We start from the raw sequence: 27200 nt of genomic DNA on the forward strand, positions 1-27200 counted from the left end.
AGATACAGATCATCTGGAGAAAGTCGGCCTTTAGGTAACATAAATTGTACCTGAAGGAAGAAACATAAGGTACAAGGGGAGGATGGCAGGAAAAAGTAAAACAAAACTGCACTCGATTCAATGATGTTGACACTGAACATTTCTCAAGAGATTGCGTAATACAGGAAAAGAATGAGGAGATGGCGCCCCGCGAGTAAAAATCACTTTACAGATGCAAGATGCAAGGACAGGCGTCCATTATTATAGCCTAGTAAAAAAAAGGTTCCTTGCTGTCAGCTAAAGGGAAAGTGCAAGCGGGCCATGTCGTTGATTGACTTTTGCCGCAAGAGTGTCGTATTTATCGTGCACTCGTACCAATACTGTGGGCGGTGGCGAATAAGGGGGTACAGAGAACACAGAAGGTCCAGGGATTCGACCTCAGTGACTGAAGTACATCAGTGAGAAACATGTTAACAAGGACTAGGTAGCACTGAATAAAGTTTTCAGATGTTTACAGGACAAATGAACTGCTTACAGGAAGCGAACATCTGTGACTTGGATTGCGTATCGAGATAAGCGACACATGAATTATGTATTGAAATAAGCGACAAATGAATTATTTACAGTAAATGAAGTAAAGATACTTTTCAAGCGTGCTATGTGGAGCACTGTGTTGGGTGAAATGCTTACACATTTCTTGGAATGTTAGGTAAGAATCATCCATGAACTCGCTCATTTTACAAGTCAAGTACATCAATAATGCATTGTCTGGGAGTAACTTTGTTGGCTAAGTTTACATTCGGTCTGTTCGTTCCCAGCAGGAGGGGTAAGCTCCTCTGAATATCTATAGCAGGTATTCTTTCTCCCCTATCCCTAGGGGATATATATGGTCATATACGACACACGCGGTATACGTGGGCGGGTATTCTTTCTCCCCTATCCCTAGGGTATATATATGGTCATATACGACACACGCGGTATACGTGGGCGGGTATTCTTTCTCCCCTATCCCTAGGGGATATATGTGGTCATATATAGTCATATAGTCCTTTTTACATTATATCATGATGATAGACGGATCCACTTGTGTTGATTCTACTTCGGCGTAAGTCTAAAAAAAATTCTTTTTATGTTATTTTTGATTATTTCTTAGAAGGGTACTGGTACGCAGACCCCAGGGGAAAATCAACTTCATCCTTCAAGGCAGGATTTGGAAAGCTGATGTCTCAGTAGGCGGACCACAATTTACTAAGTCGACACCTAAGTCGCACTTTCTCAGGTACTACCACCTTCGGGTGTATTAACGCGACGTACTTCATCATGCATGTAGGTAAATGTGTCAGCCTGAATGTAGGTAAATACGTCAGCATGCATGTAAGTAAATATGTCCCCTTTCATGTAGCTGATAATAGGTCAGCATGCATGCAAGTGTGCAGAGCACACGTACGGAGCAGAGTGTGGCTAGGCTGGTCGATGGTTAACTACACTGTTCAGTTTATTCTTGGTGATGACGTCCTTCCCCCCTGACCCACAGCAATCGTCCCCTCAGGAGGAGCAGCAGTGAAAATTTTAACCTTCACACGAAATCAGACCTTTTTAGGATTTCCTTAGTTCGCTACGAGTTGCGTGGATTCACCAACCCTTAAGTAACATGAGGCTGTCTAAGGCCTCTACAGTTTGAGGTTAATGTGGAGGTTGGTTCATTGAAGGTAACAACCACGTCCTGGTCAGGCTCCTATAGCCGTGATAATAAAGTACGAGCACACGCTTCATTACAAGGTTATTGTGATAAATGTGACGTGCCAGGAAAGCTTGCCAAGGAGGAACAGGAATACATTGAGAAACGCCACAATCAATTGTTCTGGTTGTATTAAACATATAACACGGGACTGCATTACCAACCATTTGTTTCTTTATTAGATGTTCCTTCATAAGTTATCATTAATTACGTAAGTAATTATTCAGAATAATCTCTCTCCTTGAAAACTGTTATTAAAAGGAGGAAGAACAAGTAGTATGCAAGAAATACTAAGAAACAGGGCGGGTAAGACTTAAGAAGCCAATTCGGTACTTTAGGAAAAATAAAGTGATCTACAGGAGGATGAGAGGCGGTTGTATTGTGGAGAAGGAGACAAGGTATGGTAGACCTGTGTATAGACAGGATGTTTGCAGAAGACGTGAATATACTTTGGGAGAGGGTCTGACCGTTTAGAGGTGCTGGGGAAGCCAGTCTCTCCACATTGGGTCTCCTGCACTCCATCTTTTTTTTACCTCTTCTTTGCATGTTACCATCTCTCTGTCTCCTCCACTGATGCTTCAGGGCACTATGTGGTGTGAGGAGGGTTTGATCGAATAGGAAATGACAGGGTAAGAGAGAGGTGTAGTAGTAAAAACATGGGAGGGAGAGCTGAAGAGGGTCTGCTGAAATGGTTTAGACAAATGAAGAGTATGGAAGAATGGACTGAAGGATGCGTTAAGCGATTAGATAGAGCCTGAGCACGCAGGAGGGTGTGAAGTGTGCACGGGATAGAACGAATTGGAGTGATATGGTATACAGGGAGCGACGTGCTATCTGTGGGCTGAACCAAGGCATATGAAGCTGTTAGAGGAAGCCACAGAAAGGTCTGTTGGGCTTGGTTGTAGATAGGAGACTCTTAGCATCAGCTTTGTGGATGACAGCGAGAGAGCGGATGTGAGGTAAAGAGGCCATTCTTCCTGGAGCTACCTCGCTCCCCGGGAAACGGCGAAGTATGATTATATATATATATATATATATATATATATATATATATATATATATATATATATATATATATATATGGCAAAAATACATGCATTTCTGATGCCGGACCGGTATTCTATCTTGTAACAAATGTTGAAATGTTCAGTCTCGTCCCCATCACCTTAGAACAAGCAATGCCCTGCTGATCCAACTTCGACCAAGAAGCCTCATATCTGTCCTTCTGAACGTAAGACCCGAGCCCCATCATCACACATTACATCTCCCGGAATTCACCTCTTCTTTGCTTCCCCATTCATTGCATTTGTACCTGCGACTTCCCAGATTTCACCCTCAGCTGCAATTAACGCAACTTTGCCTCGTTCAAGTCGAGCTTTGGCTATTACTCCTCGCTTCGGTAGACCAAGACTGAATAGGTACCTGGGTCTTGCTGCCCGATCATTCCTGTAGAGGAAAAGAAAAAAAAATGATCGCAACAGTGTATGCAATTCTGCTGTCTATTTTTTTTTTTTATACTTCTCCGAGAGGCATAATTACCTAACTGCCGTCATTCGCGAATAAAAATGTTAGGATGTGGGTCTTGATTATCCTGAAAGGGGAGGTGCTCTCCCTCCTCCAGCAGCTAGGAGGCCCCGCCCACCACCCTGGCCGAGCCGCTCACTTCCCGTGGCTCCGCCCAGTCTGGGATGCTCCGCCCCTTCCCCTGCGAAGTCCGGAACTAGTGTGTTACCAGAGGCGCGGGTGGAAGGTTGGCGATCACCCTCAAGGCTCACCTTGCACCTTGGCAAAGTTTCCAGAACACTCTGGGGTTCCGTCTGAATAAGACGCCTCCTCTAGAACTTGTTTTATAGAACGACTTTCGCCGAGAGATCTCTCTCGGTCAGTTCGCGTGGATCCCCGGTGTGGGTGGTGTTAGGTGATGTATGAACTAATGATCCAGAACTAAGAGTTTAGATCGTCCCAATTGACCTAGTCATCAAGGTGGTTGCGTAAGTATTTTTATGTATACATATATTTCTTTTCTTCATGTGAATTAATTAAAACGGAATAACGCGTTATGTAGATTGCTTTGCCATTGGATATTAAAACTCTCAGAAGTGGTAACCGTTCCCTCGTTCTCTGCTGCACGACCCTGGTCAAATTTTCCTTCCCTCCTGAGTCTAGGTGGGTGCCTGAATTTTCTTTTCTGTCTTGCGCTTGCCATATGACCCCTAACTCGTCATCAGCTCCTGCTCTGGCTTATAGTCCATCATCGGATATTTTATATATAATTTTCTTTAGTGTATTAAACATTTTGGAATAATGTTTTACAATATTTTTCTCGTTAACTCGGGGTAAAGCACTGGCCGCTGTTCCATTTAATTAGCAGCTCTTAAGTAAGCAGTTTGGGTTATTATGATAATTATCATCTGTGGTGAACTGCTGTATGAATTTGTCTTCTCCGTCACTTATTTTGGTGGTTATTTTCGGAAATCATAAAGAAATTTACAAATTACTTATTATTATCTCGTGTGGATGGGACGAAGTCCGGTGTAATATTTACGAGTTTCGTCTCGCACTATAAACACAGAGAGCGATCGCCCAGGGCAGGACCTTTACCCTGTAGGGGCCTGGCAGAAGTTCTCCGTAACCTCTAAATCCCTCTGCCAGTTCCTTCGCATGAGTTACTCATTTCTACAGAGTGCCGTCTAATATGTGCCTTAAACGTGCCCCACGCGGACCTAAGCATTTGAGTCAGTCGCTGGAGCCACCATCCGAGGTATGTATTTAATCGTCGGAAATTTAGCAAGTTCCTTCTTACGGCAGTGTACCGAGATAACTTCTATGGAATCCTCCGAAGTTACCTCGGAATAATCCTCCGAAGTCACCTGAGAGTAATCACTCGAAGGTACCCGAGAATAGTCTTTAAGTTATCTCAAAGCAATTCTCGAAATTTTACCAAAAAGCACTGCTTCCCCGTTTCCCGCCCTCCGAGTAACTTCAGAGCAATCCTTCAAAGCTGCCTGACGATAGCTTACCGCGGGTTATCCCAGAAACACTCCTACAGGATATATCTCAAGTGACTTCGCTGAGTCCTAGTGATATAATCTAAGCTCTACGGCTATAGCTTTTACGTAGAAGACGTAAGCTTTGCAGTGACGAACGAAAATGAGCCCGGTGACCAGATTCTGCTTGAGGAAGTTACATCGCGATTGAAGTGTCACCTTTGATGAGGCTGTATCATCGTCGTCAGTTGATCTATTTACAAAAGTTAGAGGCGGGACTGCGCGAGTATGAGACTCCGTAGAATTAATTACTATCACTGAGGAACGAGACGCGCTCCGTCGTGGACAGTGCTACCGCCAGGTTTTGTGGGTTCTGGCAGTAAGCGATGTGCGGTCTCCCATCCCCAATGGCGGTAGGTGCTGTGTGTTTGCTGTAGTTAGTTTGGCCGGCACTCAGTCTGCTACAGGTGCCCAGTCTGCTACAGGTGCTCATAACACCGACAACCTTGCTCCTCGACTCCGCTTAAGACATCGGTGATGTATCTCACCTGACATCGTTAACCTATGCAAATGGCATTCCATGGTGTGAAAACTAATTGAGTTATAATTGCTCAGTGCTTTACGCTGAAAGAACTCCATCTGCCATGTCTTAAAAGAAATGCAATCTAAGACGTTTCTGAATGCATGGAGTAGGTAGGGAAGATGATGAGGAACATTCGTTTATCATTGTTCAGCAAAAATCAGAGCATTTCTCTTCATGACCTCAGAATTTCATAGACGAAGTACCAACAGAAGCTTAGGTTTGTGATGTCTGTTTTCCGTAGGAGACTGAGGAAATGTTAGTGTTCATGCGCTTATTGTGAACAGTATGTATTTGACTTGTAGATTGAAATTCTACTGTAATATGAATAGATTCATCGTTAAACTTGCATCCCCCAATCCTTAAGATAGATTACTGTTACTTTCAGGTCTTCATGTGAAAATACGTTTCCATATGAAGCATCCATTCTTCATGCCTGCACCTTTCTCCACGTTACGTAGTCGAGAATGTAATCAAGCGCCCACGTTCCAGGTTCTGGCACTATTCTAGGCTCCGGACAAGTTCCAGGCTCCGAAAACTTTCCAGGCTTTGGTCGCATTCCAAATTTCGGCCACGTTCCAGGTTCTGTTTGGATTCAGGCTATGACCAAGTTCCAGGCTCAGGCCACTTGCCAGACTCCGACCTTGTTCTAAGCTCCGTCCATGTTCCGGGCTCTGGCAATGTTCCAGGTTCCGGCCACGTTTCAGCCTTTGACCAAATTTCCAGGCTTCGGACGCTTTCCAGGCTACGACCGCGTTTTCCATGATTTCTCCGCTTCGTTCTGCAGACTGTCCTGTTTCATGGATCTTTCTGTTCAAAGGTGACTTTACTTCCGAGGTTCCTGCCGATCCAGTCCCATCCGTTCCATGATCCGTCCCGTTCCATCGTTTTAACCGTTCAAAGGTCCTTCCCGATCCAAGGTTCTGTCAGTTCCAAGGTCCTGTGCGTTCTAGCGTTCCTATTCCAATGGTCTTGTTTCAGATCCAGCCCTGCACCAAGACCTTAAGTACCCGTTCCAAAACCTACCCTATTCCAGGGTCCCTTTCATTCTAAAGCTCCTTCCATCATCGTAAAGCTCGACTCGCTCTTGTTCCAGAGACCATCCAACTTCAAGATCCATGACGTACGAAGTTGCTCTCTTGCTCGTTCTAAGGCCCTTTTCACTCCAAAGCCCATTCTATTCTAACGTCGGTCCCCTTCTTAGGCCCTTCTCATTAAAAAGCCCATTCCTCTCCAAGGTCGGTCCCCTTCTAAGGCGCTTCTCAATACAAAGCCCATTCGGTCTCAAGGTTCGTGGCGCTCCAGGATGCTCCACATGTCCTCATTTGGTTGAGGTGGGGAGTTAAGGCGAGCTTGGTAAGTGTTTCTTGTTCCGTATGGAGCATACATTAATCATCAGTGGGCTCTGCCTCAACGCACTCCGTTAACACATTAAGCATTTACAGAAAAGAAATTTTACAGTGTGAATCATGTCATTTTTTTTTTCATAGATATAAAGAAGTATCATTTGCATCTCTACATGTATGCAAAACTGTAGAGACTTGCATACACACACAATCACACGAAGGGGAAAAATGTGTTGACATCTACAGAAGACGAGGATGAAGTTGCATGCAAAAAGGTCACAAGCGCTGCTCCCCCCACCTACCCCTCTTTTCCTCCGTGACACAGCTGGTGAAAAGTGGTGTAACATTACTCTCTGTCCAGTTCGTTCCAGAGGTGAATATCGCCCATGTGCCAGGAGCACCGAGAGATTGCTTTCCCCTCGCCCGTACCCAGACGGCTACTCGCAACAGTTTTGTGCATTTGTTTAACTTCACCTGTGACGTCACACGTAAACATTGTTTTTTTTTTTTTCCAGTCCGGACTGGGTTAACTCTGGTTTAGTATCAGCACGACGGTGATGTCAGTCTTATACGATTCCAAAGATTGGTTAGGTTTTAGATATACGGCAGCCATGATTATTTTTGGTAGAGAGGCATTGAACATTGTGCTTGACGTACGAAGCCTGGTAACCACATACTGTGAAAACACACCATTTCTATTATATCCTGGTTGGTTATTGTGTCAGTAGGCAGACCGCCATGCGAGTTCAAGCACTTGATGAATGAAAATAGTTTCTGATTTTACAGTATTCAAATTAGAATGCGTTGCTTTTTTTTTTTTTTTTATATAGACGTTTTTCAGCAGCATATTTCAGTCTCCTTATTTGTTGTGACATTTTCAGTTTACACGCCAAAAGACGAAAGACATGTTTATTATACGTTGGCCGTTCCTTAGCTGAAGTTATTCCTGTACCATCAAAAGTAGCAATCATTTTTCCAAATTCCTGTACCATCAACTTTGGCCATCCTTTTTCCAATTTGTCGATTACTTCGTTACTGTATTTTTATATCATGTATGCTTATGTGAGCAATTACCTTTAGAATTCCTATGATATAAAGCTGAGATAATCTTGTAGGGCAAAAGGACAATCGAAAAACACACTTCAGTAGTAACCTGTTTGCATCCAGCCATACTGCCGACAAAGGATGTGTTTATGTGGGGAGAGAGAGAGAGAGAGAGAGAGAGAGAGAGAGAGAGAGAGAGAGAGAGAGAGAGAGAGAGAGAGAGAGTGCGCTCCCAACTGACGTTGTTTACATCGCGAGACAGTAAACTCGTTGAGTGTAGCGTTTGTATACGAATCCTGGCTCACGCTACCGCTGGAGCCAGAGAGCTTTCAATGCCATAAATACCCTCGTGTTTGTGTACGACATCCCCACCTTGGGGGGGGGGGGACAAGAAGAACACAGCTGCTGGGGAGGGGGAGTAGGTCGGAGGTCACCAAAGCTAAAAGGCTCTTTTTGACTCATCATTGAGAGAGGATAGCTGGAGAAAGTCTCGCCGGAGCCACGAGTCTTTTTAAGTGGGAGAATGGACCATTTCTTGAGCATGACTCTACCCTCCGTGGATGTGATGATATAGCATGACCTTACCGATGGATCAAGTCACACAGGGCAAGCCATCATCCTCAATGAGAGATCCCGAGTTACAGCGAGAGGCTACGGGTCATAAATTCGCTCACCTTGGAGAGAAGAGTGTGGGGTTGACTCGATCACAACCTTTTAAGTTTCTAAACCAGAGTGCTGATGGCGACAGTGAATAGATCCATGGGCAGTGCAGAGAGAAAAGGTTAAGAGGCCATAACAGGAAACTAAGCAAGGAGCTTGTTTAAAAAAATGGTTTTAAAAGGCACTTTTATAGTATAAGAGTGATGGATGAGCGGTTTAAAGCAAGTGATAATAATGTGAATGCTTGTCAGTACACACAAGTTGCGTATTCGTCTGATAGTAGAGAAAGCACATGGGAGCCCACACGAATGTAGAACTCTCTCCACCGGACTGTACAAGTAGGTAATTGAACACGTCTGAATGATAAGAAAATTGATTGATACTGAACAATCTGTGACGGGGTTCAGTAACTCACATATCCCAAGACTGTAGAAGGATGGGTCGAGGGGAACTCCTGTAGCCCAAGACTGTGGAAGGATGGGTCGAGGGGAACTCCTATAGCCCAAGACTGTGGAAGGATGGGTCGAGGGGAACTCCTATAGCCCAAGACTGTTGAAGGAAGGGACGAGGGTAACTCACACATCCTAAGACCGTGGAAGGATGGGACGAAGGTAACACTTATCCCAAGAGAGCGGAAGGAAGGGGCGAGGGTAACTCCCATACCCCAAGACTGTGGAAGGAAGGGGCGAGGTTAACTCCCATACCCCAAGACTGTAGAAGGAAGGGGCGAGGTTAACTCCCATACCCCAAGACTGTGGAAGGAAGGGGCGAGGTTAACTCCCATACCCCAAGACTGTAGAAGGAAGGGGCGAGGTTAACTCCCATACTCCAAGACTGTGGAAGGAAGGGGCGAGGTTAACTCCCATACCCCAAGACTGTGGAAGGAAGGGGCGAGGTTAACTCCCATACCCCAAGACTGTGGAAGGAAGGGACGAGGGTAACTCCCATACCCCAAGACTGTGGAAGGAAGGGACGAGGGTAACTCCCATACCCCAAGACTGTGGAAGGAAGGGACGAGGGTAACTCCCATACCCCAAGACTGTGGAAGGAAGGGACGAGGTTAACTCCCATACCCCAAGACTGTGGAAGGAAGGGGCGAGGGTAACTCCCATACCCCAAGACTGTGGAAGGAAGGGACGAGGTTAACTCCCATACCCCAAGACTGTAGAAGGAGGACACTCGTGTATCACACCAAAACACTAGAATATCAATAAATAACAGCGTTCATTTTTCGCATTATATAAAAAAGATCAACGCCTTCTGTGGTAAACAATCCAGACTACACTAAGACTGGAAACTAGGTAAATGTATCATAAAAGAAACTTGGGTACATTAAGACTGGAAACTAAACTTGGTAAATGTACCATAAAAGAAACTTGGGTACACTAAAACTGGAAACTAGGTAAATGTATCATAAAAGAAACTTGGGTACTCTAAGACTGGAAACTAAACTTGGTAAATGTATCATAAAAGAAACTTGGGTACACTAAAACTGGAAACTAGGTAAATGTATCATAAAAGAAACTTGGGTACACTAAAACTGGAAACTAAACTTGGTAAATGTATCATTAAAGAAACTTGGGGGAGGGAAAAGGAACTGGAAAAGAAGTAAGTCTCATTCATGGATTCCAAACAGAGGGTTAGTTACCTTGCCAGACATAATGATGATCCTGGGTGAGGAGGACATTGATTTGGTTAGGGTCGGTGGCATACTCGATGGTGGCAGCCACACCACTGGAGCCACCCTAGGAAAAATTGCTTATTGGCAGACGGGCGACAGGCACCTCTGCCGCACACGACCTTCCTGCCGAAATGCTAGGTGTGAATAGTTGATGGAGGGGTCTAATATTTACGTGGGGGGGGGGGATGAACTCTTCCATGCGCTGGGGGTTGGAGGTCTCCAACAAACTCAAGTAGTAGTGGTGGCGGTGGTGGTGCCCCCCATCCATACACACACACACACACACACACACACACACACACACACACACACACCTTGGTGTTTGTATCTGTATCTCCCACTCGGATCGCTGGCCAGAGAGTCCTCCACTCATCCTTTCAATCCACTGACTCGACAGGTGCTTGCATCACATCCTCAGCTGGACGATAGACGTAGTGAAATGCTGATGATGTCTCTGTACAGGAGATTAACGACAGGAGAAGCGTCGGTAATGAGGAGCACGTGAACAGGAATATGTCCATGTGACTGTTAGAAGACCGAAGCGTGGATATGTGTGTGTGTTATGTCTATAGTTTCCGTTTATGGAGTCATATATTATTTTTTTCTCATGTACTTAACGACGTGTTAACTGACGATGTACTAGCTTTTTTTTTTTTAAGAGTTTGACCTCGACCTTTTCCCTCAGTTACTGGCACTACTGGTGCCTCGTGAGGACAGTAGCAGCCAGGCAAGGCCAGAGGAATGGGATCCTTGTACCACCAACGAGAGAGAGAGAGAGAGAGAGAGAGAGAGAGAGAGAGAGAGAGAGAGAGAGAGAGAGAGAGAGAGAGAGAGAGAGAATTAGATCATTTCACGGGGAGTTTTAGGACACCATTTAGGAAACCATTTAGGATCCCTCACAGTGCATTTTGGACGAAGTAGTCTGACTGGGGGAGGAGGAGGAGGAGGAGAAGGAAGTGTTCTGCGCTGACACGCACCAGATGCAACACATGTATGCTTTATGTAACATTGCCTTCAAGTCTTTTGCAGTGGGTTGAATGTCACCCTCATGTTACAGGTATTGTACAGTGGCATGTAGAACCCGCAGACATATGTTAGTTACGTCAGTGGGGTTGTGCAGTGGTTGGTAGAACGTGGTAGAGGTGGTTGTTAGTTACGCCACAAGGGATTTTGACAGTGGCGGGTATGAACACTAGACTTGTGTTCGGTACGAGAGTAAGGATTTGGGACTTTTCAGAGCAGTAAAGTCTTCCATGAACCCACTGCCCTGATTGATCTGGTGACAGACTGAAATGATGAAAAGAAATCTTTATCATCACTTTAATTGATGTTTGCTTTGCAAAAAAAAAAAAAAGATAATACATAATGGTAAAAATGATGATCCTTTCATAAGTGATAAGGTAGGTATATATATATTTTTTTTCTGGTGCATATTGAAGGTCTTATTTTCAAGCCGCATTCGCAGCTTGTGTAACATTCACATAAATACATATTTATGGATGTCAAGGAATACGATGACGTCCAAATCTGGTGTTTCCCCTCTGACCTTATGGGAGATCTCACTCGAGTAACGCTGAAGTCTAGTACCGTTCAAGTGACACTATAGAGTCGTAGTAACGCGAAAGTTGTGTCAAACACAGGCACATGGTGTAGCAAGGAAACCACCCCAAGCAGCATCGACGCAACAAGCAAGATGGGTTAACGCTTCAGTTGTTATTCGTAATGTAGGCAAGTGGCATATTCAGATTACACCGAAGCAAAACCTCAGGTCAATATCACACGTTATATTCATCATAACATTCACAGTGAATGCCAGTCATACACCCGGGCTATACACATCTGAATCGTACACCACACACACACACACACACACACACACACACACTCACAAATTGCTCCGCTTGTGTGAGGGATAGCATTCTCTCTCACACCCTTTTAGCCCGCTTGCATACGCAATTACAGTTCCCACGTTCCACACGTTGATGTGGCAGAGTCATTTTGTGAACTCTGTCGGAAGCGAGCTTAATGCAGTGCTTATGTGGCGTCTGAGGTTGGTCTTACGGTCAACTGGGCGTGGCGACAGAGGTTCGAGATGCGTTCGAAGCGGATTCACCACGCTCGAAGCGGTTTCGTGGCGTGTGAAGCACCTAGTTTGTTCTCATCGGCTTAATTTCATGCGAATCGATTCCGCTGCATTCGAAGCGGCTCCACTGCGAATACGGAAGGCCAGGGAGAAACTCATATTGATTTGGGCAAGCAGGTATGCAGTGATTGGTTCCAGTCCATGTATATTTAACATGAGTTTTACGCTTTCTCACTTAACTCCACCAATTGAAACAGCTCACATAATGTGCAGAGTTGAAGTTCACCTATGGCATAGAGGTGCGAGTGTAGAAATGGCATAAACCCCTAGTGTGGGGCTTGATCTCGAGCGTTTTAAGACGGCAAGGCATATAATTCCATGCAAGAGAGCGTTGTCACTGACCTCCCTCCAGCAGTGCTTTACGTGGGTAGAACCGCGAACATTGCTGTCTTGTTTGTCGTCTTGTAGCACCATGTCAGCAGCCTCGCGCTTATATCCTCTGACACACACACACACACACCACACACACACACACACACACACACACACACACACACACACACACACACACACGCCTGAAAATGTTTGCAGATGATGCTTTAGGACCTGAGTTCACTGAACGATAATGAGGACTGCATCAACTCACAAGGGGACCTAGACAGCTTCCAATGTTGGTTTGCTACTTTGTTGATGATATTCCACCCGGGTAAATGTAAAGGAATGAAGTCAGGACAGAGAGGAAGACGTCCTCAATATGATAAATAACAGGCAGGGAATAAACTACGTTGGGCCCTCCTGGTCCCGGCTGTGTGATCCTCGTCACGTGCTACTTCACTTCCACGACAGCCTGTTTGGTTACTGTTATTCCTTGTTAGTGAGAGCATCAGTATGTTCGAGGCACGTAGGGTGTATATAAAGTGGTCGAGAGGCGTCATATATATATATATATATATATATATATATATATATATATATACATATTTTTTTTTTTTTTCATACTATTTGCCATTTCCCGCGTTAGCGAGGTAGCGTTAAGAACAGAGAACTGGGCCTTAGAGAGAATATCCTCACCTGACCCCCTTCTCTGTTCCTTCTTTTGGAAAATTAAAAAAAACAAGGAAGGGGAGGATTTCCAGCCACCCGCTCCCTCCCCTTTTAGTTGCCTTCTACGACACGCAGGGAATACGTGGGTCATCCTCTGCAGTCGACCATAACGTGACATTTCAGTCTTATTCGTCTCTAACCTCTTGAGCACGACGGTACCATCCTTGAGCACGACGGTATGACCCTCGAGGACGACGGTGCTACCCTTGAGCACGACGGTATGACCCTTGAGCACGACGGTGCGACCCTTGAGCACGATGTTGCGTCCCTTAAGCGAGACGGTACGACCCTTGAGCACGACGGTATGACCCTTGAGGACGACGGTGCTACCCTTGAGTACGACGGTACGACTCTAGTATGAAGGACTGGCCTTTGACCTGACTCTTAAAGGGCCTGGCGTTTATACTTTCGGGTCGTAACGTCGTGTTTCAAGGATTTGATGCGTTGTCGTCGGGTATAATTTGGCCACAGCCCAGGTGACCTCTCTGTCAAGATGATGTCGAATTTCTGGAGAGATGTCGGGTATTGGCCAACAGTTATTTGTGCAGTTATTCGCTGGTGAAGGTGGGGCGTCTCCTTGTCTGTGTCCCTTTCAATTGCCAGAGACTTAACGTGGTCACAGCCCATGGGTAATAAGCGAAGCCATGAATCTCATTTGTGGCCACCCCTCACTCTGCATGTTATTGCGAGCTAACCTCCGGGATCCAGCCTTGTTGTGTGGGCCTTCGCGGGAGGCCGGGTGATGAGGCGGTCTCTGTTCACCTGATCCCTGAGATTTCCCCCCCTTGACCACACCTGAGAGCGGGTCATCCATCTCTCGCGCCCCGCATCAAGGACTGACACTTGTCTCCGAGGCGGTCCTGGCCTAGAGGCTTGGAAGGTTAGCGGTCTCTGTTGTGTCACGTAAGGGCCGCCAACACCGTCGTGTGATCTGGCATCCCTCGTGAGTGGAGGAACTGTAGCAGCTTGAGGTGACGAGAGGATTGGCCTCTTGTGGTGCTCTCCTGAGATGAGCTGATGTCGTCTGAATCCTCCTCGGTGCTGGCTCTATGTCTGTGGAGTCTCTAGTCTCATCCTCCCACCCAAGAATTGAGCAGAGGTTCACTAGTTTTGTCTTACGTGTTCTCTGTCTCATTCATGGGAGACGTATGTGTGTGAATCTCCCTCGGGTTTGGCCTCCCGTGGTGCTCTCCTGAGATGAGCTGATGTCGTCTGAATCCTCCTCAGTGCTGGCTCTATGTCTGTGTGGAGTCTCTAGTCTCATCCTCCCACCCAAGAATTGAGCAGAGGTTCACTAAGTTTTGTCGTACGTGTTCTCTGTCTCATTCATGGGAGACGTATGTGTGTGTGAATCTCCCTCGGGTTTGCTCAGCAGAGATGGACTGTAAGTTTCGAACTTGGAAAGCACTTAGAAATATCATCTCGTCTAAACGTCATAATTTTTTTTTGTTCTGTTCGCGTTGAGCACTACGCGCACACCCTGCCCCATGTTACTTATGGTTAGGTAGGTACACTATCCTTATGAAACAGTGAGATTATTATCATTTGAAATGTTATGGTCAGTAAATCATTAGGTACATAGTTATATACCATGAATATCTTGAATTAATGCCCAGTGGAGATTTCACCTCCACAGCTCCATAAGTACTTAACCCTTCAAGATCGAAGTTAACGATCGATCGTTGAGTTATAGATAGACGTTTATCATAAGTGGAGGATGAAGTGAACTGAATGTTTTCCTGTGAGAGAGTGCTTAAAATTATACCACATTACGGCGACAAGTCTTTGGTGTTATGTAGTTGCTGTCGGTAAATTGTACTAAAACCTTTTTTTTTTCAAGTTGAGAGCTCCAGGCACAGACAAAATACACTGTCGTATTTCACACCTCAGAATTGCACACAGTTGTCATGCTAACATAAACTGTCTTTCTACAAAAGAAGTCCGACAGTCTAACTACCGGACGTGAAGTGACAAATGGATGACATGTGAGTTCATTTTTTTTTTTATGCAGGTAAAAATGGCATTAGGTAGGGGGCGGGGAGAGAGCCAGAACCCAGTGAAACAGGAAAAGAGGGAAGAGATGGACGCTGTAAAAAGTGAACGGGGAGAAAAGTGGAATCCAGTGGGGAGGAGAAAGGCAAACAGTCCAAGGACCACAATAGCCAGCGCATGTTTCACACCCTCACCAGGTACTTGACTGGTCTGGTGTTATTTGACCTTCCCATATACTTCTGTGTACTATCCTCCAGCAGATAACCTCGTCAAAGACCATCAGTTCTCCTGTTTTCTGTCCATCCCGTGTACTGTCCTCCAGCAGATAACATCGTCGTAGACCATCAGTTCTGGTGTTATTTGTCCTTTCCATGTATTGTCTTCCAGCAGATAAATTCGTCATAGACCATCAGGTCTGGTGTTATCTGTCTTTCCCATGTCCTGTCCTCCACCAGATAAGCTCGTCATAGATCATCAGGTCTTGTGTTATCTGTCCTTCCCATGGCCTGTCCTGCAGCAGATAACCTCGTCATAGACCATCAGGTTTTGTGTTATCTGTCCTTCCCATGGCCTGTCTTCCACCAGATAACCTCGTCATAGACCATCAGGTCTTGTGTTATCTGTCCTTCCCATGTCCTGTCCTCCAGCAGATAACCTCGTCATAGACCATCAGATTTTCTGTTATCTGATTTCTAGAGACGGTAAGGCATTGCCAGAGACAGTGCCGTGGTATCGAACAGCTTTGTTGATGTTTGATTCTCCCTTTGAATATGGGAAGAGCGGGGTTATTTTAAAGTTTGCTTAACTTTTCGCCTGTTTTATTTACCTAAGTCGTATTCCTGTCTTGATCAATCCTCGTGTGTATGTGTGTGTGTGTGTGTGTGTGTGTGTGTGTGTGTCATTACCCTTTTGCCAAAAAGAATATTGACATGATCTTCAAGGGCCTTGGTCAAGGAGCACGTCATCAAGGGATGGTACCGTCGTACTGAAATGCTTAAGTGTATTGAGAACCCGAAATATTAGCTTTCTAGACGCCATGGTACATCAACACGAAATATCAACCGTGGTACATCAGAACTCCCAAAATGTGTCTAAATGGTCTGTGATTTCCTGTACTGCTCTTACAGTGCTCTCACACTCTGTCTGGATCTTGAGTCTTGGAATATGAATATTCTGTAAGTTGTGTTTTTTTCCTTGGTACACTTGGAAGCCATTATTGATTCATTGCACAGCTGAGACCGTATTGTTCTATTAATTTTTTTTTAATTTTCCAAAAGAAGGAACAGAGAAGGGGGCCAAGTGAGGATATTCCTTCAAAGGCCCAGTCCTCTGTTCTTAATGCTACCTCGCTAACACGGGAAATGGCGAATAGTTTGAAAGGAAAATATATTTCCACTCCATGTTTTAGATGGGGTAATGATTTTTTTTTCTCCTCAAAATATTTCATAAACGTGAGTACCTCTCTCACGGTCTTATAAAAATCCCGTCCATTCTGGCCAGTGTGATGAAGCCGGTCGTGTTACCTAGCGAATAATCGTGGACCGAAATTTTACTGTTTTCATTACCCAAAAAAAGAGAAATATATATATATATATATATATATATATATATATATATATATATATATATATATATATATATGTATATACATATATATATATATATATATATATATATATATATATATATATATATATATATATATATATATATATATATATATATCATACAAACCTCCAACAGCCAGGATCGAACCCGGGACCCCTGAGTAGCAGGCGGGAGTACTACAGCCTGGCTATGATCACCCCTAATAGCGCTCCCGCCTGATACACAGGGGCCCCGGGTTCGATCCTGGCTGTTGGTGGTTTGTGTGTTATATGGTAGTGCACGTTCATATGCTATATATATATATATATATATATATATATATATATATATATATATATATATATATATATCTTTTTTCTTTCAAACTATTCGCCATTTCCCGCATTAGCGAGGTAGCGTTAAGAACAGAGGACTGGGCCTTTCAGGGAATACCCTCACCTGGCCCAATTCTCTGTTCCCTCTTTTGGAAAATTAAAAAAAAAACGAGAGGGGAGGATTTCCAGCCCCCCGCTCCCTCCCCTTTTAGTCGCCTTCTACGACACGCAGGGAATACGTGGGAAGTATTCTTTCTCCCCTATCCCTAGGGATAATATATATATATATATATATATATATATATATATATATATATATATATATATATATATATATATATTGAAAAGTAAACACAAGGTACTTATTTGGTTTAATTTTGGATAACATTAACTGACATTGTAGACAAAGCCAAATGTAGATGTTATAACTGTAGTACCACCACCCTACGATGAATATATTTTGGTTGTAATATCAACAGAACGAGAGTTAAAGAAGAGATTAGAAGGATTTGTTATTATAGCCCAACGGATTGAATTCTTTCGTCCTTTGTTAACTCCGTATTAGCGGAACGAGACTGGAGTACAGGTGAGGTAAAGTCAAGTTTCGAGTTTCTTACTTGTAAGAGGCAAGTGAGAGAGCATTCCCAAGTGAGCTATCGAATGTACCGCACCCGCCGGACATGTATTTAGAATGGTTGTGTTAATCTTTGATATATACCACATGCCGGGGGCACACGAACATCTGCTGCCACGGTTTGTTGGGATGGACGGGAGGGTTGTGGGCGGAGGAATGCTGTGACTGGGGAGAGTTTTGTGGGAGGGAGAGGGTTATGGTAAGGGAAGGTAAGGGATTTGAGGCAGAGAGTCTTAAGGGAAGATATGGGTGTTGTGGAAGGGAAGGAAGGGAGGGTTGTGGAAGAGAAGGAGAGGGTTGTGGAAGGGAAGGGAGGGTTGTGACAGGAAAGGGAGGGTTGTAGGAGGGAAGCTTCTTGGAAGTGAGGTTTTGGTTCAGTGACGGGGAGGGTTGTGGAAGGGGAGGAAGTTTGAGGGAGAAGGGGGGTAAAGGAGGATTATACGAGGAGGTGGGAGTTGTGGAAGGGAAGGTGAGGGTTCTGGGAGGTAGGGGAGCGCAGAGCTTCTCAGTCTGTCGTCTGGTGTTGAGGACAGCAGCAGCACCACCTGGTGTTCGGGACAGCAGCAGCACCACCTGGTGTTCGGGACAGCAGCAGCTCCACCACCACCAGGTGTTAGGGACGGCAGCAGCAGCTCCACCACCACCAGGTGTTGGGGACGGCAGCAGCAGCTCCACCACCACCAGGTGTTGGGGACGGCAGCAGCAGCTCCACCACCACCAGGTGTTAGGGACGGCAGCAGCAGCTCCACCACCACCAGGTGTTGGGGATGGCAGCAGCATCACCACGATCACCACCTGGTGTTGGAGACAGCATCAACTCCAACAGCACTTGGTGATGAGGGCGCTACCAGCTCTCGTCATTATAATCACACTGGTAGACACTCAGGCTGGGATTCTTCAGCACGTATGCCTAATAAGTGGAAACAGGTCTTTCGAATTCTCCCCGGAATCTATTGGAACTTCACGCCACTGCTTAGAAAACTCTTGACCTGACCTGTAAGGTTCTAATCAAATGCCATGACATCATTCCCCCTAGTTCTGCTGTGCTAAAGGATCGTACCGTCGTGTTAATGCTCGTATCGTCCTGTCCAGGAGAGAGAGAAAGAGAGAGAGAGAGAGAGAGAGAGAGAGAGAGAGAGAGAGAGAGAGAGAGAGAGAGAGGAGAGAGAGAGAGAGAGAGAGAGAGAGAGAGAGAGAGAGAGAGAGAGAGAGAGAGAGAGAGAGAGAGGTTGGCTGGTTGTCAGGTACGGCTGAGGAGGAGAAACAAGCCACGGGAAGTAAAACTTATCATCTCCTTACATTAAAACTTGAGCCATAACGTACATAAGCGAGGTCCTTTGGTTGCCGTTACGTCCAGGGAGTGCGTTCATCATGGCCCGGCCAGCCTCGCTGGGGAGGCTGTTGTGGAAGTCGATGCTCCGCGGTTTTGGCAACGGTTGCGTGTTGGCGGATGATGCTGTAGGCGTGGGCCTCCCGTGGGCGTGGTGTGGGGTCTGCCTGGAACAGCAGGAGCATGAGGAGGAAGGTCGGGTGAGGGAGTGTTGGTTGGGAGTTACTTAAGCTACTGGTTGTTGAGACCAACGTTAAGTTTGCGTAGGTAATAAAGAAGGTTTCTTACGTTGACTAGGCTGTGGCTGAGACTATATGGAGCTGAGGCTGTGAATGTGACTGGCTGTGACTGAAGCTGTGAATGCAAGAGTGGCTGTGACTTGAGACAAACTGCGTAGCATCTGTGGCTGTGAACGTGACTGGAGTTGCCTTTGGCCTTACTGTTATTCGCTCCCCTGCTGGACATAGTTTACGTTGCTCTAGGGCTTCGGTCAGTGCTGTACCTCTGCGTACTGGGACATCAATTAGCGCCAGCAGAGGCAGGAATGACGCCTTTTATTGACAGTTTTACTACAGATCTTAGGTAAAGTCTCCCACGCACCCTGCATGTTGTTGAGAACTGTTCCAGTATCTGTCTGACCCTCGTCCTGGCTAATGACCTTTTCTGACCCTTGCCTGGCTCGCCAGTATCCCAATAACCTTGTCTGACCCTTGCCTGGCTGGCTACTATCCCAATAACCTTGTCTGACCCCAGTCTGGCTCACCACAGTCCCAGTATCTGTGTCTGACTCTCATCCCGGCTTGCCACTACCCCAGTACTCCTTCCCTCGTCCCGGCTCTCCCCTCATCGACAACACTACCTGAGGTGGAAAATTGCGTGCGTGTGAGGTTCGCGGGCTGATGCGTCCTCGCCCGGAGGCTGGTCTCTTGGGGCGCCGCTCCCCGCCTGGACCCACCAGTGGCCACAGAAAACTCTCGACATTCCCCGTCGGAGCCTGAGGTTGGCTAGGTGTGGGTGGGGCCGTCAAGAGCTTATCCTGCCCGGCTTGACGCCGACTGGTTTTGATTTTGATGGGAAGCTAGCTGGTGGAGGCCAAGAGATCGAGCAGGGTCTGTGACGTTTAGAATAGATCCTCCTCGATGGCGTTTAGATGAGTTCCTCTTGGGCGCCGTTTAGACCAGGCTGTCCCGGGCGACACTTCTATCTTCCCACGTAAACGTGACGAGGATGGTTTCCTTCTCTCACAAGGTAATAAATAATTCAGTAGTCTGAAGTGTACGTCATCAAAGCCGGGTTCACCTCACTTGTTCCCAGGAGGGACCGCCCAGCTCCTCAGTACACCAAGAAGTCCCCCCACACACCCTCTCACTAAAGCAGCGAGATAACCAGCAACGCGCAGCACTGCAGACTCTGGGCTCAGCTTAATTGATTCCCTGCCTTTACTGACCTGATGCTGGCGATAGTCTTGTGATGGTGAAGACCACGGTGTGGGGGCCAGGACGACGATGGCGAAGGTAAAGAATGAAGATCAAGACCAGAATGAGGCAGAAGACAAATATGACGAAGGCGACGACGATGTAGTTGAGGTAAGGCTCCGAAGTTGGCTGCCTCTGTGTCGATCTACATGGAGATGTAATCTAAACCACTGTAAACTACAGTGTAAAACCATGTTAATGCACAGGATAGACTTACATTAAACCTTGCCATAAGCCTTGGTGCTTTCTATGACAATCAGCCCGGAGCAGCACTGATGCTGACAGAATACGTAAATTTGAGAAGCTTTTTGGCAGTAAAGGATGTTGAAGTGGGGGTGGAGGGAGGGAGGGCGAGCTCTCACGAGTGTAAAACTCCCTCCTTCGTGCAGTACAAATAAGTGATTACCGATAGGTAATTACATACGCATTCCAGCTGAACCTGCGAGGGTATACTCTATAATGCATGCTGGTATAGGATGTACATTATCCCTCTACATGAAGACTTTCACACGTGATTAGAAGAGTGTGTCATCTACCGTCATATAGTATACACTTGGTACGCATACAGTGGCATCATGCTCAACTTATCGTACACGATATTGAAGTAGGCCGAGCTAACACACGCGGCAGCAGTGTGGAGTATACCTGGGAAGTGCTAGAGATGTAATTTATATGGTAATAGGGCAGGTCACCGGCAATAAAACGGTAATTAAGGCAGAAAGTTGCAATTTACGAATCTCTTAATCCTCGTAATTATGCGACGGATAATAAGCTAGGTGGTGGGGGCAGGCTGGTGTGGTGGTTTGTTGGGTGTGGTATAAGGGTGTGGCACCGGGGTGCGGCTCGTGCTGCAGAGGGGTGTGGTTGGTGTGGTTAACGGGTATGGCGTGTGATCTCGTGCGAGGTGTGGCACACGGGTGTGGTGGAGTTCCTGAGTGGTTGGTGAGTAAAGCAGTTGAATGTAGCACGTGCACCCGGGACGAAAGTGTGTGTGTGTGTGTCTGTGTGTGTGTGTCTCGCCAGGCAGGAATAAGGGGGGAAATCCCCTCGTAGGATAGAAGATTATTTAAGCGCAAGGGAACTGTTGCCGAAATCACCACCTGAGAAGAGTAGTTAAGGTGAAACCAACTGCTTGTCAGCAATTGTTAGGAAAGCATTGAGGCTCGTGGGTAAGGCATTGCTTCTCATGTTTGGTCACCTCATATAAAAGTAGCACGGAAAGCTAATAAAGAAGGTCCAGAAGAGCTCTGGCAACAAAGATTGCACCAGAATTAAGAGAACTGAGTTACGGGGAAAGGCATCAGGCTTCAGCTAAGCCATTCTTAGAAGAGAGAAGATTGAGGGGTGACCTGATCAATACCTTTTAAGTTATTTAGAACAGGTCAGTGACCTGGAACCGGACATGTCGTCGAGAGATGCAGGGTCAGAACTATAGAGGAAGGACATAGCATGAAGTTAAGCAAGAAACGTTGAAACGCACACACACACACACACACACACACACACACACACACACACACACACAGTGTAACAGCACAAACATCTGGTCTGGAGACAAACACTGCGTGGACTATCTATGCAGGCTTGCCTTCCCCAGACTGATGTATTAAATCGCACACTTTACCCCGGGGCGTCTGAAAGACCCCCAGAGATCCGGGGGCGGAAGGAACGCTGACTAACGGAGGTGATTTGTTCTTGCTGTACCCACCGAAGGGGTAGGTTGTAGGACGGGGGTGAGGGAGGGGTGAGAAGAATAGAAGCCGGGGATTAGAGGTAAATTTTGAAGGGGAAACTTGGGGAAGGGAAAGTCCGCGGGAAGGAGGTAGTATTTCCTGGGTGTATTTTTTTTTCGGGAGTGTGCGTGGCGGAGTGTCTGGGTGAGGGAGGGAAATGGACAAACTACAGAGAACAAAGAACATTGAGGGAAGTATGAGTCGCGAGGGAGTTGTGAGATGGGGAAGGGGGGTGTTTAGAGACGCCAGGAGGACTTTGGGGAATGGGTTGAGGAGGCAGGGCACTTGTGGGGGAAGGGGAAGGAAAGAAGGAAGGAAGGGGGGGGGGGGGGGTTTAACGCCTTGACCACGACGGTGTTCAACCCCAGGTTACTGTGGTGACCTGGTCCTTTCACCTGACCCTTCTGTTTTTGAAAAATCCTTCGAAATGCCCTGACGTAGTCGAGCAAACCTATTAATTGGGCGCCCATCTGAAAGAGAAGCTCTTCAGGAAACCACAAATGACAACAGTATAAGACGAGCTCGTTAGACATCAGGTACTGCCGCCCCTGTACCCGAAATTCAAAGCCCTATCCCTCAGTGTAATGTGACGCGTGAGCACAACGGTAGAAAAAAAAAAAAAAAGAGACGCCACGAAAATTTTTTTTTTTTTTATCTTCCTCTGTGACTGTACTGTCGTCGGGACTGGTCGCTCAGTACTCATTAGACTCTCTGGGGTCATCTCTCTCTCTCTCTCTCTCTCTCTCTCTCTCTCTCTCTCTCTCTCTCCCACACCACTCTCAGGGAATTTCATATGCGGCGGAGGCACAGGTGGGTTAGTGTAATTCCGCCTCTGTGGCTCTGCATTATAACTAATGGATCAAACCTCTCGTCGCGCCATGTTGTATTCATGCTAAAACTCTTGTAACCTTTCACGTGAGTGACTTCAGAAAGTCGTATAAAAAGAATAATGGGGTAAAGGGGCTTTTCATGGTTTGCCTTCAGAATATATATATATATATATATATATATATATATATATATATATATATATATATATATATATATATATATATGAACCATGTAATGTGGTCATGATATTTGACGTAACCTATTTACATTGCAATATACCCAGGGAATCGATCCCCGAACCAACCGTGTGGTAAATGCTGTTTTAGCTCATTGTAACCTGGGGATTAGGCTACCCGGCTGCCACACGGATGAACCGGGATCGATTCACGGAATATGTGTATATATATATATATATATATATATATATATATATATATATATATATATATATATATATATATATATCCCTTGGGATAGGGGAGAAAAAATATTTCCTACGTATTCCCTGCTTGTCGTAGAAGGCGACTAAAAGAGGAGGGAGCGGGGGGGCTGGAAATCCTCCCCTCTCGTTTTTTTAATTTTCCAAAAAAAAAAAAAGGAACAGAGGGGGAGGCCAAGTGAGGATATTTCCTAAAAGGCTCAGTCCTCTGTTCTTAACGCTACCTCGCTAACGCGGGAAATGGCGAATAGTATGAAAGAAAAAAGGAAGAGAGAAAAAAAAATATATGTGAAGCGTCTGGGGTAAACCATGGAAAGTTTTGTGGGGCCTGGATGTGGAAAGGGAACTGTGGTTTCGGTGCATTATTACATGACAGCTAGAGACTGAGTGTGAACGAATGGGGCCTTTGTTGTCTTTTCCTAGCGCTACCTTGCACCCATGAGGGGGGAGGGGGATGTTATTCCATGTGTGGCGAGGTGGCGATGGGAATAAATAAAGGCAGACAGTATGAATTAAGTACATGTGTATATATATATATATATATATATATATATATATATATATATATATATATATATATATATATATATATATATATATATGTCTGTGTTTGTATATATATGTGTACATTGAGATGTATAGGTATGTATATTTGCGTGTGTGGACGTGTATTTATATACATGTGTATGGGGATGGGTTGGGCCATTCTTTCGTCTGTTTCCTTGCGCTACCTCGCCTACGCGGGAGATAGCGACAAAGCAAAATAGATAAAATAGATAAGTAAAATATATATATATATATATATATATATATATATATATATATATATATATATATATATATATTCACGCTATACGCTTTCTTTGGTTATCTCATTTCCATTCCAGCTAGTCTGGGGCTTAATAGTACTACTCGAGAAGTGTGAAGCGCTCCGCGGGACTGATCTTTACTGAATCTAATCCCACATCAGGCAGGGATTACTTATTCATCCCCAGGTTCGATTCCTCACCTCCTGGTCGAATCTTTCTTTATTCACCGCACACACACACACACACACACACACACACACAAGTAAGCTAGTCATAGGCCTTTAAATAAGTGTGTAAGTCCATTGCTTGACTTTAATGCGCTGAGGATGTGTGTTAGGTGGAGTTAGGAATGGCGATGATCATCTAATATTCGTAGGAAATTAGGTTTATTTTTCCCGTGGTCTTGTCATAAGTTATGTTTGATTATCATTTCATGATTGTCTAGCCTATCTTTAAATTTTCTTGAGAAATAAAGTGAAATAAGCGAGGAAAATAAAGATAAATGAAGTATTAGCTGTCGTGTGCGTCCACATCCGCGTTTTCCAGCTATTGTTTGTTTGTTCTCGTCATCCTCGCTCACCGCAGGCACACGAAAATGGAGCCGCGAAGTCGGGCGTCTCGTGTCCCATTTTCAACCGTTGCCCCTCAAAGTGTAAATGGTGTTGAGGTTTAGAGCGACAAAGGCTGGTGTATTTTTCAGCTAATTGTCGTGCGGGTGAGTGAAGTTGTGTCTTGCCACCCAGTATCACTCCCATGTCGTTGTGATAATTGGAAGATAGAAACTGTGGCAACAACGTGACTTTTTCTTTTATAGCCAGCCAGTGTCGCGTGGATGTGGATGCTGGTAACGGGAGTTTTTCTGAGTTTTTTTTGCCTCCCGCCTGTCACCGCCATCTACCCCTCTTCGAAATAAGATAGACAGTAGTTCACTGAAGATGGTTTTAGACCTTGCTTAGACTAGTATAGTTTGGAAGTTAGAGCTATCTTAGCCTAGCTAGTTTGGGGGATTAGACCTAGTTTATAGCCTAGCGTAGCTTGGAGGTTAGACCTAGTTTAGCCAAGCGTAGACAAGCCAAGCCAAGGTTAGTTTGTGGATGTGGTGATCAGAGATGGGCTACGACATATGCTAGAATGAACACCTTAGTCCAGTGCCGAAAAGTAACGAAAATGTGATATATTTTCTTTGTTCTAGTTGACTTCCCTTTTATAAGTTAGTGAATGGGGATGCGAATCAGTTTACGTACAGTAATTGGGTCGGTTCGTAAACCAGCCGCTCATCGCTTGCGGTCACAGGGATAAACATGACTGTGTGTCCGTACACCCGAACAAGATCGACTGGTGGTGAGGGCAGGAGGGAGTTCAGAGCTACTGTAGTAGAAGGTAACCGTGAGAGGCGATACGGTGGTCATGCGGTGGGCTGATGACCTCCCATTGAGGGCGTCGAGCTGCGGGAAGTTCGCTCGTCTGCGCCAGCGACGGCCGCGCCAGACCCTGCTCACATCTTCCTACCCCACTACCTGTATCGCCCAACTTCTGCCGCGGTTACAGCCTGTTACTGTCCTCCCCGAAGCTCTTGTATCGGCCAAGTTCTGCCAGGCTTACGACCAAGGTACTGTCTTTCCCGAGGGTCATTGCAACTAGGGCAGGAGGAATGTAGGAGTCGGGGTGAGTAGGGAAAGGGGAATTTGGGTGAGTTGGAGTTAAGATTGGGGAGGGGGGGGGATGTGGTGGTGGGGTGATAGAAGGGTCTCAGGATTGAGGGAGACGAGGGGAAACCTCGTCTCCCTCAGTCCTCAAACCTTCCTGTGTGGTGTGACTAGGGTTGAAGTTCATGGGGGGGTCGAACTGACATCACCGCCTTACATAGACACCAGCAGTTTTGCTCTACTTTTGGCCTGAACCTTTTTCCGTTTTCTCTGTAAATGTCGCTTTTTACTGCTCGTTTTCTTGACAAAAAAAAGTAAAAAAAAAAAAAGAATTTCCCTTTATTGTCTTCTTTCGTCACTTCTCATCCTCGTTCTCCACACGTGTCTCCGGTGTTCACACGAGAGATTAATTTCGTTAACCGATTGCATTCTCTTTGTCCAGTTGTTGAGTCCTTCCTTAAGGGGTCTTACTCGAGGCTTTTGCTTTTTACCATTGCTTTATTTATCTTCTTTCCCCCTCAGTCCTTCTGTGGTGCAGTGTCCATATCCTGTTGCACATGTGTTACGTGGAATTTGACCTCCAGCCGTCCACCAGATTACATTTTCTTTTGCTTCTTGATCACGATAGTACGCCCTTGATCACGACGGTACGACCCTTGAGCATGACGGTACGACTCTTGAGCACGACGGCACGACCCTTGAGCACGACGGTACGACTCTTGAGCACGACGGCACGACCCTTGAGCACGACGGTACGACTCTTGAGCACGACGGTACGACCCTAAAACACGACGGTACGACCCTTGAGCACGACGGTACGACCCTTGAGCACGACGGTACGACCCTTGAATGTCTTGAGCACGACGGTACGATCCTTTTAGCACGACGATACGACTCTTGAGTACGACGATACGAGTCTTGAGCACGACGGAGCGACTTTTGCGTACGACGATACGAGTTGAGCACGATTTCACTGACCTTGGGGTCATGCCATCATACCCAAGAATGATAACGTTGTGCTGAAAGGATCTTGAGTCTCGCCCAGGGAAATTAATGTTAATACCTTTTGGGTCATTTCAATTAAGTATCATATACACGTATGTAATTACGGTGTGTCAATACAATCGTGTCTAAATGTAGTTAGGAAATTCCATTATCACTTCACTATGATTTCGTGTCATTCCGTA

General features: G+C 45.7%; 1 protein-coding gene across 2 annotated transcripts in view; it reads left to right on the forward strand.

The window, feature by feature from the left end:
* The first annotated feature begins 3461 nt into the window (after positions 1-3461).
* LOC139755385 (uncharacterized) overlaps positions 3462-27200 on the forward strand; it is a 150009-nt gene continuing 126270 nt past the window's right edge. For both annotated transcript variants that reach the window (XM_071673629.1, XM_071673630.1), the window contains exon 1: positions 3462-3708. The gene's annotated coding sequence lies outside the window, so the exon portion shown is untranslated. The remainder of the gene's footprint in view (positions 3709-27200) is intronic.

This window comes from Panulirus ornatus, chromosome 19 (assembly GCF_036320965.1).
Source record: "Panulirus ornatus isolate Po-2019 chromosome 19, ASM3632096v1, whole genome shotgun sequence".
NCBI classification, from domain to species: Eukaryota; Metazoa; Arthropoda; class Malacostraca; order Decapoda; family Palinuridae; genus Panulirus; species Panulirus ornatus.